Source organism: Eschrichtius robustus, chromosome 1 (assembly GCF_028021215.1).
Source record: "Eschrichtius robustus isolate mEscRob2 chromosome 1, mEscRob2.pri, whole genome shotgun sequence".
Taxonomy (NCBI): domain Eukaryota; kingdom Metazoa; phylum Chordata; class Mammalia; order Artiodactyla; family Eschrichtiidae; genus Eschrichtius; species Eschrichtius robustus.
The window spans coordinates 131534905-131543503 of record NC_090824.1 but is presented as its reverse complement, the minus strand read 5'-3'; positions in this window follow the sequence as shown (position 1 = coordinate 131543503).

Below are 8599 nucleotides of genomic sequence, written 5' to 3'. Positions count from 1 at the left end.
CACAGTAAAACTGAGCAGAAAGTACAGATAGTTCCCAGATATCCTCTACACCTACCCCCAGCACACACATAGCCTCCCCCACAATCAATATCCCACACCAGAATGGTACATTTGTAGAGTACAAAATAAGATAGGTAAAATGAATTAAAATATGTCAAATATCACAATAAATATAAAGTAGCTTAAAATCTCTTGGTAAAAGACAAAGATTTTTAGAGTTATTTCTTAAATATGCAAAATTCAGTTTATGTGCTGTCTACAAGAGACATACCTAAAACATAAGGATACACAAAAGCTGAATGTAAAAGCATTCAGCCAAATACTAAGCCAAAGAAAAGAAATGGTGTGGTGATATTACTATCAGACAAAATAGTATTTAAGGAAAACAGTGTAACTCACAGAAGCAGAGTATCACATAATGATAGAACATTCTTCACCAGAAAGATGTAACAATTCTAATTGACACGAACCCCCCCCCCCCCATAAAAAGGCTTAAAACATATAAGGCAAAAATTGACAGAACTGTAAGGATAAATCCACAAATTTATGATCAAAGTAGATTTTTAACATCACTCTATTATTAACTGATTTTTCTAGTATATAAAAAATTAACAAAGATATAGAACATTTGAACAACACAAATTTTGACCTAATAGAAAAGTACTGACTTTTGCACACATTCTTTTCAAATACACATAGAACATTTATGAAAATTAATTATAAGAAAGGCCATGGAGTAAGCCTCATAAATTTCAAAAGGATTATTGTCATACAAACTACATTATCTAATCACAATGTAATTAAGTATTAAATCAACAATCATAATGACAAGAAACTACAACCCCCCCATTATTTTGGAAGTTGAAAAAAGAAACACTTCTCCATAACTCATGGGTTAAAGAAAACATAAATTAGAAAATATTTAGAATTGAACCCTAATGAAAATATTGCATATCAAAACGTGATGATGCAGCCAAAGCAATATGTACAGGGAAGTTTATAGCCTTAAAAATACTTATACTAGAAATGAAGAAAGCCTAAAAATTAATGAGCCAAGCATCAAACTTAAGAAGTTAGAATAAACGCAGAGAGTGAGGGAAAGTAATAATAAAGATAAGCAAAGAAAGAGAAAAGAAACATAAACTGGAGGTAATTTTTTAAAATCCCCCAAATAAGTGTTTTGAAAAGATTAATAAAATAAACATTTGTCAAGATCAATCAAGAAAAAAGGGCACAGTCTAAGGAATGGAAAAATATCCCCAATATATAAGGGGTCTCATATCATTCTTCATTTTTTAAGGATGAGATTTAAAGTTCCTTCTAACTTCAGTCTAAGTTCTTCACGGGAAACCTGAGCCCAGAGACTGAATGTGACTTGCACAGGGACAGACAGTTGATGGGCCTCTCTGCCATCTGCCTTTTACCTGTCTGATCTTAGCACCAATCTTTTCTTTGGCCTGACATTTTTCACAGGAGAATTATTCCTTTGAGTTAGAGGCCATGGCACCTCTTAAAATAGGTGGTTGAGTATTGCAGCGTGTGTATCTCAGGGTTCCCTTCAATCAATTCAACCCACTATGGAGCCCCTACCTTGTGTGAAGCATGATGGAAAGATAGATGTAGTGAGAATGAAAAATTAGTGCTCTTAACCTCTACTAACAGAATTCAGCTTAGAGAGGAATAATAGCTTTGGAATAATAGCTTGGTAAGCCACTGGGACAGAAGGTGAGGGTGCTCATAGGAGGCCAAGCCACAGAGGTGATGGTTAAGTTGCTGTGAGTGAGAACGTGGAAGAATTCAGTTTTTGCTCATTCGAGGGCTGGGGAGAGAAGATCAGAGGAGAGGGAAAGAGGGGAGAGGAGGCAAGAGGGTATGAAGCTAGGGACTACACGAATGGATGTGATCAGAATATGCTCCCTAGGGGTGTGGAGTGGCTGAAGGACTTCTAAGGATGAGGCTTGCTACTCTTTAGTCTGAATAAATGTGAGATGCTACAGTGTAGCATGTCTGTGTCTTTACTGAAAATATTTTCACTTAACCTAATTCCGACTGTGAAATTGTGAAAACGGAAGGCTGTGGCTTGTCACTTCAGGCTCCAGGATGAAAAAGAAAAATGAGTAGGAGCTGAATTTCAGTGGTGATGATGAGAATGTGAGCCCATTCTCTTGGGTGAGGAAATGGTTTGTATCAGTTATGATTGCATTCAGCTGCAAGTTAGAGAAAACTCTCCAAAGAGGGGTTTAAACAAGGAGTTGGTACAGTGTCTCAAGGTTATCATGGAGGACCCGGGTTCCTTCTATCTTACTGCTCTACTTGTGTGGCTTCGGTCCTCATGGTTGCATGGTAGCTGCTCTCCTGCAGACATCTTGCCCATGTTCCAGGAAAGGAAAAAGGGAAGGAAAAATGGCCAGATGCATGAATCTGTCCTCTTTTGAAAAGCTGTCCTAGAAGCCCCATCCAGTGACTTCTGCCTGGGGCGTGTCACATGGTCACGCTTAGCTGCAAGAGAGTCTGGGAAGGAGACTATTTCAGTCAGGCGTATTGCCTCCCTGAACAAAATCCGGGTTCTGTCATTAAGGAGGGCTCAGAAAATGGCTATTGGGTAGGCAATTAGCCGTGTCCCCCACGAGGCTCATCTAAACTAGAGCTAAATGGGCTGGGAGATCCCAGGAGCCACCTGGGTTATTTGGAGATGAATAAGACAGTCTTTGAGGAGTTCACGATTTAGAGGGGGAAGACAGACACCTAACTGGAACAATAAGAACACTGAATGACATTTTAACATTACATGGTTAGGGGAGGTGGTAGAAGTAAGCACAGGGGGCTCTGAGCACAGAGACAAGATAGCTTAGCTGGGGAGGGGGAGAAGGCCCAGAGCAGAAGTTAGTCACATGGCTATGGTGAGGGAGGGGCCTCTTTGGCAAAGGGGTCCCTGTAAATGAAGTGGAGGGATGCGGAGTCCTGGTGGTGGGGGGAATCACAGGCAGGTTCATACAGGGGACTCTCCAGTCTAAGGTGGGAAGGGACAGGACTGAAATTGGAGACGGCAGCAGGATCAGACCATCAGGGGCTCTCTCTGCTAGGGTGTGGATCTTTGCCCGCATCCTCAAGGCTCTTGGAAGCTACTGGAGTGTTGCACAGGGCAGTGACCTGGTCAGAACTGTGTTTTGGATGGCCATTCTAGCAGCCACATTGTGGCGGGCAGGTTGCTCAAGCAGAAGGCAGAGAATAAGGCAGGATGAAGGGGGAAAGGAGGGCTGTGCAGTGGGAGGGATGGAGAGTAGAGGTGGTCTCTGAAAACTCTCAGATGTAGGGGCAGAGCCCATGCTGCCCCTCCCCAGGTCTGTCGTCTGGGGGATGAGTTTGTGGTGGTGCCCTGTACTAATCCAACCCAGGAGGAGGGGCAGGGAGTGGGACAGGGCTACTCTTCGTTGTGGTGCACGGGCTTCTCATTGCGGTGGCTTCTCTTGTTGCGGAGCACTGGCTCTAGGCGCGTGGGCTTCAGTAGTTGTGGCATGCGGGCTCAGTAGTTGTGGCTCGCGGGCTCAGTAGTTGTGGCTCGCAGGCTCTAGGCATGTGGGCTTCAGTAGTTGTGGCTTGCGGACTCTAGAGTGCAGGCTCAGCAGTTGTGGCACGTGGGCTTAGTTGCTCTGCAGCCTGTGGGATCTTCCCGGACTGGGGCTTGAACCCGTGTCACCTGCATTGGCGGGGGGTATTCTTACCCACTGTGCCACCAGGGAAGCCCCTGGAAAGAGAACTTTAATCAAGATGTTTCAGATATAAACAGAACCTCCCCTTTTTCAAAGTTGAGGAAATTGCCCTGAGAGGGGTAAGTGAATTATCCAAGGTCACAGGACTGTTTACTGAACTCCAGTTTCCTGACTCCTACGTCAGTGCTCGCTCAGCTCACGGACTGTGCCTTTCTGTCCGTCGTGTTGGCTTGACTGTCACCTTAGAAGGAAGGGGAGTCCTTGTCCTGGGGAGATGGCACTTAGGATTGCCGGGGGGCTTTGAGGCTTAGCAGCAACTAGATTTGGCTGCATTGGTAAAGGCTGAGGGAGGTTGCAGGGAGGCAGAGGTGGCTCGGGAGGGGGAGTGGTGGGCATGGAAGAGGGGTGTGGCGAGACAGGGATAGAGGAGGCGAGGCACTGCCAAAGACCTAACCTCAATTGCTTGTGGTCCTCCCAGCAGCTCAGGAGGTTGGGGGAGTCCTTCATCTGTGCACGGAGTGGCGCTCACAGGTGACCTAAGTTCAAGTTGTCCAGCTGGCCTCGAACCCAGAACCCCTTGAACCCTGTGCTTGTGAGACCGGCTGCTGTCTTGAGTCCCCACCAAGCCGCTGGGGCCTCTGGTGCCCGCTGATCGACCGGATCCTCGGCTAGAAAGGGACCGGCGATCGGTCCGCAGGTGGCGCTGCGCACCCGAGCAAAGACGCAGCGCGGCCTGCGGGGCCTGGGGGTGGGACTCTCTCTGCCGGAGAGCCGCTCGGCCAACCGCAGCGCTTAGGCAGGAATTAGAGGAGAGGGCGCCGGAATGAAAGGGCTCCCAGACTTCAAAGGAAATTCCCAGAATTTCCAGAGCAGCGAGGACCGGCGAGCGCGTTCACGGCCGGAGGTGCAGACATGGGCACCTCGTCAGGAAGAGGGGGCCGCCGGGGTCTGTGGGCGCGTGGAGCCCCCGCCCCTCCATCCCGGACCCGCTCCCCTCCCCCGCTCTTCCGGGTGTGTGGTGGGGGACGCAGGGCTCTGCCAGGCGCCACCTCCCGCTGACCCGAACCCCCAAGGCCACGTTTCACGCGGAATCTGCCCAGATGATTCTCATCAAAGGCCGCAGCCACAAGGGATCCCACCTGAGAAAGACTTGCGAACGGGTTTATAGCCATGTTTTGCTGAAAAGCGTGCTGCAGGTATCCAGGTGGAGTTTATTTTGCTTGGGGGGGTGAGGGTCAAAAGACACGTGGTCCCTTGCTAGCTGTGATGTGGGCACTAGCTCTCTAGGGACTCAGCTTTCTCATCTGGTAAGTGAAGGGCTAGGGTTTGGCCTTTGAGCTCCGACCTTCTGAACTTCTGGGGGTGACTTGTTCACAACCCCACCTTCGCCACACAGTTGAGATCAGGCGGCTCGTTTCAGCAGGAGATTGGGGTCACTTGTGAGTTTTTCTGGAAGTGATTCCAGTTTAGCGTAAGGGAGGTAGAGAGGCTCCAATGTCAGGCTTTAGCGGGGACAAGATACAATTCAGACCTCCGGTGCGGGGCGGGGCCTCAGGGAGGAGGAAAGGGGAATATGGCACGGTGGGTGCTGGCTGGGGACCAACAGAATTAAAAACAACCAAAGGAGGGGCCGTAAAGGCTCTACCCTCTTGCTTGGCCCACCATCCTGAGGTTTCTGGGGGACCCCCAGCTGCAAGCCCCTGAGCCTCCTTGGGACAGTCACCCCATTGTTGTAGTAAATGCTGGGCACTAACCATGTGGGAGGGGCCACCCCATCACTCACACTCTACAGTTTCTTGCCCACCCTGAGGTCCAGGGCGGAGGTAACTGAGTGAGTTACAGCTGAGCTTGGTCATGGCAGCGCCCAGGTCACACAAGGTCAGGAGACTTTGGGAGGACTGAGATAAAGTTGGGGCAGTGGAGGCTTGGAGGGCCGGCAGCAGGGTGGGGCTTCCCTCTTATCAGAAGAGCTGAGTCAAGAACCTGGCATGGGGCTTCCCTGGTGGCGCAGTGGTTGAGAATCTGCCTGCCAATGCAGGGGACGCAGGTTCGAGCCCTGGTCTGGGAAGATCCCACATGCCGCGGAGCAACTGGGCCCGTGAGCCACAACTACTGAGCCTGTGCGTCTGGAGCCTGTGCTCCGCAACGAGAGGCCGCGATGGTAAGAGGCCCGCGCACCACAATGAAGAGTGGCCCCCGCTTGCCACAACTAGAGAAAGCCCTCGCACAGAAACGAAGACCCAATACAGCCATAAATGAATAATAAAAAAAAAAAAAAAAAAAAAAAGAACCTGGCATCTCAGGGGCAGTGAGCTTCTATCTGCTTGGAGGCTAAACCCTCAGACTCTCATGCTCATAATCTTCATTATACATCATTATTATTTCAATTATGATTAGTAACACTTCCCTTTTATTGGGTGCTTCCTGCAGCATCTACATCAGTCTTCATAACCATCTATGAGGTAGGTAGAGGCTCTTGTTATTCCATTTTGTGGATAAGAAAACTGAGGCTTAGTGCAGGGTTATGTTACCAGCTCCCCCATCCCATGCCCGTCCGGACAGCACACCTAGAGCTCATGGTGAGCTGGCAGTAGCCCTGGGAAGTCGGCAGGGCGCTGTTGGGCTCCCATTTATGTAATGGGAAAAGTGTGCTCCCGAGAGCCTGCAACCCACTTTAGGGATCAAAGTCAGTGACCCGAAGCCAAGGTGGCAGCCCAGGCCCGGCATCTCCCTGGGTCTCTCTCTGTGGGTCTTCATCCTGCCCAGCTCATCCACATGGGTGTGTTGGGTGTTCAACCCAGGTGGTTGTATTTCAGGCTAGTGGGGTTGGAGGACAGTTTAGTTTTGAAAAAGAAGATGAAGGAGAGGGCCTCTAGCAAGCCCTGGAACTGTAGTGCGGAACGTCAGGCATCATCGGGGTGAAAGCGTGCTGATTACCCACAGTGTCTGTGTGTAGGGCCAGTCAAGAGCCCCTGCGGCTTCACCTCAGCGTCCGTGGCCTTGCATTGGTTTTTACCCTCTGACCTGATGTGTCTTACGGAATCTAGCCTGGGCTGTCCTTCAAACTCAGGTGTGATCTGAAGGGACCCAGTATAGAAGCCACAATAATCTAAGACCCCTCCGTCTCCAAGAAGCGAGTGGGATGTGTGCTTGTGGGCGAGGAACCAGGTCAGTGTGGCCTGATGAAGACATTTGCAGAAACTACTGACCCCTAGTCACCTCATCTTCCCTTCTGCCAGTGTGTTAGAAGGAGGTTCCTGTACTTGAGCTCAGAAATCAGGTTGGGCCCCGATATAGGGTTGGAATTCCACCCCAAGGAAAGGCTGAGAGAATCTTCTTTTTAGACCTCAGCTGGGTGTGGTATCAGTTAAGCCAAACATACACAAGGCTGGAAGCAATTTCTCTGCCCAGCCTCTCACCCGTGGCAACTCTTTTCAATCATCCATTTGAACTGTTCCCCAAATGTGGTTCTCACTGTGGAGGGTGGACACTTGCCCCAGCTCCTTCTAAGCTTCAAGACCCCTCCTGACTCTACCATTCTGGGCCTTGTCCTGAGGTTTTTGAAGATAGTTTGTTTGGGATTTAATCTTTTAAAAAACTTATATAAAAATGTATGTTTATTAAATTAAATAACAAGCCTTCATGACAGGCTAATAACTATGGTAAATTTTAGATACGAATATAAACTATGTTTTGAGATATCTCTAACAACTATCACGTGACATGAAAATAGTCTGATTTCTATTGGTGCTAGTCACAGGCACTATTAATACTACTTTTTTGTTTTCTTAATAATTAAAAAAATTTGAAGTGTAGTTAATTTACAATGTTGTGTTAGTTTCAGGTGTACATCAAAGTGATTCAGTTTTATATGTATATATATATATTTTTTCAGATTGTTTTCCATTATAGGTTATTACAACATATGGACTATAGTTCTCTGTGCTATACAGTAGGTCCTAAAAAACAGATACTTCTCGGTTTTAGCCCATACTATCCTTAAAGGGTGAGGTGTTTTGGATTTTCTACCCTTGTTTAGAGTGTCCCCAGGCCAAATCCACCAAGTATAATGTATAATACATACAGTGCTCCCATTAGGAAGGGTGAGGCAGATCCCTGGGGACCCAGCTGGGCAGGTCTCCAGACATGTTGTGAATGAGAAAAGCAAATTGTAGGTGGAGGATACAGCTACTCACAGCCACAACGGCAAGCAAGCAAAGAAAACTCCCTCCAGAACAATATTATGAGCTGTTTTGGGCACATTATGTGGACGTGTCAATAAATAGAAAGAGGCTAGGACGCATTCTCAGGAAGATGAGGGGTGGTCGTCTTTGGGGAGAGGGGAGGGAGGAGCTAGAACGGAGGTTGGTGCACAGGGACTTTGGCCTTATCTGTAATGTTTTAAAGTTTTACGAGAATTAGTTGTCTAATTAAAAATTGATATTTAAAAAACTTTGCTCTTTCTGGTGGTTGCTGCAGACTACCTGTTTTAAGCTCCCAGCTGGCATTCTGCACCGTGGGGAGCGGGCTAGTGGGCTCTCCATCCTGGAAAGCCAAACACGTGCAGAACACCTTGCATACCAGGCGCTTTACCTGCTTGAGCTCATGTGTCATCAGCCAGCCCGGGGTGCCTGCAGCCCGATCTCTGGAGCCTTTGATCTGGTTCCTCTCAGCTGCTGCCCTTCCAGACTCTGGACCTAATTTCTTCAGCGTGTCCACAGATGGCAGCCCCTCTAGCCGGGGCCGTGTTGTGTTGTTCGTCTCTGGCTGCCCTGACAATCGTTCCCTTTCTCCCTCTGTCTCTGCCCCTTCTCTCTTCATCGGCACAGGTGGTGGCTGCAGGTGGGGGAAGACTAGGCAGGGAGGAAGGCGTTTTCAGTTTTGTTTCT